The sequence below is a fragment of the Ornithorhynchus anatinus genome, chromosome 1 (assembly GCF_004115215.2).
Source record: "Ornithorhynchus anatinus isolate Pmale09 chromosome 1, mOrnAna1.pri.v4, whole genome shotgun sequence".
In the NCBI taxonomy this organism is placed as follows: Eukaryota; Metazoa; Chordata; class Mammalia; order Monotremata; family Ornithorhynchidae; genus Ornithorhynchus; species Ornithorhynchus anatinus.
In genome coordinates this window covers 162,155,538-162,161,997 of record NC_041728.1, presented here as the reverse complement: position 1 = coordinate 162,161,997, position 6,460 = coordinate 162,155,538, and the positions used below count along the sequence as shown (strand labels likewise).

The window sequence follows — 6,460 nt, the reverse complement described above, 5'->3', positions numbered from 1 at the left end:
AGAAGTTAAGTGACTTGCCCACAGTCACACAGCTGACAAGTGGCAGAGCCGGGAGTCAAACCCATGACCTCTGATTCCGAAGCCCAGGCTCTTTTCACTGAGCCACACTGCTTCTCCACTAGCACTCCACTGAAAATTAAACTCTGTCCTTGGCCGTACAACACTTAGTACAATATTCTGCACATTGTAAGGGCTCAATAAGTACCACTCATTGATTGATTGATTTGTGGAGTCAGAAAACAGTTGGTCTCCCTCAGACCTTCTTCCCCCAGATGACAGAAGGGAGAGTGGCATACTTACTAACCAAGGGTTCTCTTAGCCTTCCTTTCTGAACACTAAAAAAATAGGATTTCATTGACTCATTTCCCTTTAATCACCTGTATTGCTTTCTCTAGACCTACCACAACATCTTCACTCCTTGCCACATTTTCAAATTCCCAATATGTTTGGGAAATTAATCAATAACATTTATTGAATCTTCATTCTGTTCAGAGGAGTACACCAAGCTACATGGGACAATATAATAGAGTGAATATCTATGATCCCTCTTCTCAAACTTTTCTAATAAACACTAAAATGTAAAGGGATTTTCTACTTAATAAAAAGCAGAAACTTTTTCTTGACAAGGGATTCAGTTTATTTATGAAGCAGTCACTGGCTGAAAAACTTTATAAGATATGGGGCACCCATAGCTCCGATACAACCAGCTGAGCTGTCATGAAATAGTCTTTGAGTTTTAATACCCCTTTTTTTAAAAAATGGCATTTGTTAAGTGCTTACTATGTGTCAGACACTGTACTAAGTACTCAGATAGATACGAAATCATTGGGTTGGATATAGTCCTTGCCCCAGTATAAGACTCACAGTCTTAATTTCAGTTTTACAGCTGAGATCACTCAGACAGAGAGAAGTTTAGTGACTTGCCCAAGATAACACAGCAGACAGGTTGGGGGCCAGAATTAGAACTGTCTAATTCTAATTAGAATTAGAACCCAAGTCCCAATGCTCTTTCTGTTAAAAAAAAAAAACTGCTTCTCTAGTTTTACAGGACAGTGAAATTTATTAAGGAATTTCCAAAGTCCAGATCTACTTATAGTATCAAATTCTTCTATAAGATTTGTGAAAACAGTATTGAGGTCTTAGAAAATGTAAACTGTACACAAACTGTACATGGAGAAGCAGCATGGTGTAATGTATAGGGCACTGAACTGGGAGTCAGAAGGTCATAGGTTTTAATCCTGGCTGCTCCGTGTGACTGCAGTGTGACCTTGGGAAAGTCACTTCACTTCTCTGTGCCTCAGTTATCTCATCTGTAAAATAAGGATTGTGACTTTGAGCCTCATTTGGAACAGGGATTGCGTCCAACCCAATTTGCTCATCCACCTCAGCATTTAGAACAGGGCCTAGCACATATTAAGTGCTTAACAAATAAGATAATTATTATTGTTATTATTATAATCAATTAATCATATTAATGAGCCCTTACTGTAGGTAGGGCACCAATGTACTGAGACCTTGGGGGAGTACAATCTACTGGAGTTGGTAGATGCATTTCTTGCTCCAAAAAACGTACATTAATATAAATAAATTATGGATATGCACATAAGTGCTATGGTGCTAAGGGTGGGGTGAATAAAGGGTGCAAATCCACAGAAGACAGAGGGGTAGAGGAAATTAGGGCTTAGTCGAGAAAGGCCTCCTACTCCTACTACTCAAAGGGAGGGATTGGCTATCTAGATTAATGTAATAATGATAATTATAGTATTTGGTAAGGGCTTACTATGTGCCAAACACTCTCCTAAGCGCTGGGGCAAATACAAATTAATCAGGTTGTCCTACGTGGGGCTCACACTTTTAATCCCCACTTTACAGATGAGGTAACTGAGGCACAGAGAGATTGAGTGACTTGCCCAAAGTCACACAAATGACAAGTGGCCGAGCCAGGTTTAGAATCTATGACCTCTGACTCCCAAGCCCGTGTTCTTGCCACTAAGCCAAGTGGGAGGGAGTTCCAGACAGAGAGAGACAGTGGGCAAGTGATGAGTGATGAGACAGATGATATTGTGGTACAGAGAATAGGTTGGGGTTAGAGGAGTGGAGTGTGTGGGTTGGGTTGTAGTAGGAGATCAACGAGGTAAGGGAGGTGAGAGTAGGCTGATTGAATGCCTGGAATTTAAGAGTCACGAGTTTCTGTTCGATGTAGAGGTGGATGGGCAACCATTAGAGGTTTTTGAGGTGTGCAGAACTTATGGACTGAGTGCTTTTTTTAGAAAAACAATCCCGATAGCAGAGTGAAGTAATAGTAATGATAATGTTGGTATTTGTTAAGCGCTTACCATGTGTCGAGCACTGTTCTAAGCGCTGGGGTAGATATTTTCCACTAAGCCACCTGCTTCTGTGCAGCGTACAGAATACTGCAGTGTACTTTCTCCCAGGTGATCAGTACAGTGCTTCCCACAGAATAAGCATTCAATAAATATCCCAAATTTATTGACTGATCTTAATGTTGCTCCCTGCCATTTCTCCATCATTTTCCCAATGCTGAATGACCACAATCCTTAAAATCCAGAAATGCATCATGATCTAATTACTGATGTAGGTGAGGATTCCTTAACCCCACCTAATGGATTATGGTATCACTGCAGGGAATTGAATTTCCTCCCTGCTTCTTCCCAAGCACAGAGTGAAAGCTGGCTTCTCCACACTAATCAAACACAGTAGGAAAGACTGCTGAATGTGATTAAATTATCTGCCCTTCAAGATCATCCCGACTCTTTGCTGCTTCCAAATGAAAAAAATGTGTCCCCCATCTCTCTTATTACACTCTATACTCTCCCAAGTGCTTGTACGATGCTCTGCATACAAAAAGTGTACAATAAATATGATTAATTGATTGGCCGATTGATTGATTGACATGGGGTCACCCCACATTCCTTAACAGAGGAGGTTGTGGCGATTGCATCCCAAGCTAGAATCTTAGCTCCATCCCCGGCTAAGATTTGGGGGACTTAGAAAAAAAAACCTGAAATCAGTTTTCAAGAAAGCCAGATGAACTTTAAAAAATAATTGAAGACGACTCTATTAGAAGAATAGATCAAAGGTGTGCAGAGTGCTCTGAAGAACTTAGCTTACTAAAAAGCTGTAGTTCTACCTATTTTGCACTGGCATTTCACTCGAGTCGAAAAACCACTACCACAGTCAGCAGATCAAGCTTTTCTTCCCACAGTCCCCTACAAAGACTAATAATCAAATTAAAATTCCTCATTTAATGTCGTGATATTGTGTTTTAAATTTCTTTAGTAGAGTGTACTTACAGTATATCAATGTTCAATATTATAATATTGTCTTTAGCACATTTAATATTATTTTTCCACAAGCTCTGGAAAGGATTTCGAATTTTTAACAAGGGAGGCTATGAGATAACATACCCCATAGTACAACTGTACATGATATATCCATGTTTTTGAGGACCAACATGGCTGTATTGTGGACATGCCTGTATCATGTGTGCTGTAAAGATTGTGTCTGCTGTGCCATGGTGTGACCTGGCTCTTCCCAGATAACAGTCTTCCTTGCTACTCTCTCTACAGGGGCCGAGGGGGTCATCATCTTCCATTTTCCAAGACTCACTGGGAAAGGGGAGTGGGAGATGCTGGGGAAGTAGTACTGCCAAGTGGACTGAGCACAGGCCTGGGATTCAGAAGGACCTGGTTTCTAATAATGGCACCGCCACTTGTCTGCTGTGTGACCCCGGCCAAGTTGCCTAACTTCTCTATTACTCCATTACCTCATTTGTAAAATGTGGATTAAGACTGTGAGTCCCTTGTCTGAGTACCTTGTATTTAACCTAGTGCTTAACACAGCTCCTAGCCCATAGTAAGTGCTTAACAATACCGTATAAAAATGGGAGAGGAGTGGGTTTCCTTCATGCTCCCTAATGCTGCTTTTGCACCATTCCACCTCCCTCTTCTTCCCTTCCACTGAAACCAATACTATTCGCTTCTACCACCCTCTCCCACCCACTCCACTTTCTAGTCATGGTCATCTACCATTTTCCAGGCCCCACCTCCAGGAATATGAACTATTTTGTCCCCTTTTTCACATTCCTGCTCTCTTTCTCCATCCCTACATTCATCTTTGAGGACTTCAACATCCATGTGGGTGTTCCTGATGACACTACCACTGCCAACTTTCTATCACTCCTCAACTCCACCAAACTCCTGCTCCAACCCACCTCACCCACCCACCAACTTGGGCACTCACACTCTCTCACTATCTCTAGTCACTGTACAATATCTATCCTCACCAACTCTAAAATACCTTTATCTGAACACAACCTCTTCACATGCCTTCTCTCCCACATATCCCCTCCCAACAAATTTGTCCTATTCCCCAAAAGAGACTTCCGATCTTTTGATCCTATCCAATTTTCTCAAGTCATAATATCCCATTTAATCTCCATTCCCAATTGACACACTAAACACCACCATCTTCACTAAACTCAACTCACTCGCTCCCTCATCCCTTCATTGATTTCTTGCCACTAACCCACAGCCCTGGATCACCTTCTCACTCGGCTTCCTACTCTCCTGTACAAGAGCTGCAGAGAGCTACTGGCAGAAATCCAGATATTAAGCCAAACTCATCCACCTCAAACTTATCTTTGCCTGTTTTAACTCTTCCCTCACCTCTCTCGGCAACACGGATTAGTGGATAGAGCATGGGACGCTCTGGCGTGGTTGCCTATCAACCTCTGCACAAAACAAGAACTTCTCACTCTAGGCTTCAAGGCTCTCCATCACCTTGCTCTCTTCCCTTCTCTCTTTCTACTGCCCACCCCGCATGCTCCGCTCCTCTGCCGCCCACCTCCTCACTGTCCCCCGTTCTCGCCTATCCCGCTGTCGACCCCTGGGCCATGTCCTCCCACGGTCCTGGAAGACCCTCCCTCCTCACCTCCGCCAAACTAATTCTCTTCCCCTCTTCAAAACTCTACTTAAAGCTCACCTCCTCCAAGAGGCCTTCCCAGACTGAGCTCCCCTTTTCCCTCTGCTCCCTCTACCCCCCCTTCACCTCTCCGCAGCTAAACCCTCTTCTGCCCCTTTTCCCTCTGCTCCTCCCCCTCTCCCATCCCATCCCCTCAGCACTGTACTCATCCGCTCAACTGTATATATCTTCATTACCCTATTTATTTTGTTAATGAGATGTACATCACCTTGATTCTATTAATTTGCTATTGTTTTAATGAGATGTTCTTGCCCTTGATTCTATTTATTGCCATTGTTCTTGTCTGTCTCCCCCGATTAGACTGTAAACCCGTCAAAGGGCAGGGACTGTCTCTATCTGTTACCGATTTGTACATTCCAAGTGCTTAGTACAGTGCTCTGCACATAGAAAGTGCTCAATAAATACTATTGAATGAATGAATGAATGACTGGAAGTTAGAAGGACTTGGGTTCTAATCCTGGGCCCACCACCTGGCTGTGTGAAATTGGGGAAGTCACTTCACTTCTCTGGGTCTCAGTTTCCTCATCTGTAAAATGGGGATTAAGAGTGTGAGCCCCATGTGGGACAGCAACTGAGTCCAACCTGATAAACTTGCATCTATCCCAGTACTTAAAACAGTGCTTGGCACATAGTAAATGCTTATCTTGTTTTATGCTCCTGAGTCATCTCTGACCTATAGCGACACCATGGACACATCTCTTCCAGAACACCCCACTTCAATCTGCAATCGTTCTGGTAGTGGATCCATAGAGTTTTCTTGGTAAAAATCTGGAAATGGTTTATCACTGCCTCCTTCCACATAGTAAATTTGAGTCTCTGCCCTTGACTCTCTCCCATGCTGCTACTGCCCAGAACAGGTGAGTTTTGACTTACAGCAGATTTCCTTCCACTCGCTAGCCACTGCCCAAGCTAGGAATAAAACGGATATGCCTCTGCTTGACTCTCCCTCCCATAGTTGAGACTGGTAGAGTTTTGGAAACTCTCCAGGTGTGACCCTGAGAGGGTAGTAAATGCTTAACAAGTACCATAATTAATCTTAATTATTTATTATTATTCACCCTTGTTGATTCCCAAGTCCATCATCCTTATCAGTTGTTTCAGACATTTAACTCCCTACTCAAACTCTCTTTCTCACCACCTCCTCCATCTTATGCCTTAACGATCTAGCCATATATTTTATTGAGAAAATTGAAAGCATCAAGCATAATCTCCCCTAAATCTCCCCTACTCAGTCATTCATTTCATTCAATTGTATTTATTGAGCGATTACTGTTTGCAGAGCACTGTACTAAGCACTTGGGAAGTACAATTCAGCAACAGAGACAATCCCTGCCCATAATGGGCTCAGTATAGTCACTCCCTCTTCCAGCCCTTTCTTTGACTCTCCCATCTTTCCTAGCAGTATCTTAAGAGAGGATCTCCTGATTCCTCTCAAAATCCACTCCTCCACCACTTT

The 6,460-nt window shown here is 42.8% G+C and overlaps 1 non-coding gene across 1 annotated transcript; it reads right to left on the bottom strand.

Annotated features, from left to right (window-relative positions):
• Positions 1 to 5,871: 5,871 nt before the first annotated feature.
• Positions 5,872 to 6,009, bottom strand: LOC114816067. Its single transcript, XR_003763842.1, has one exon. It is a non-coding gene; the product is annotated as a small nucleolar RNA SNORA7 (small nucleolar RNA).
• Between the last annotated feature and the right edge of the window lie 451 nt (positions 6,010 to 6,460).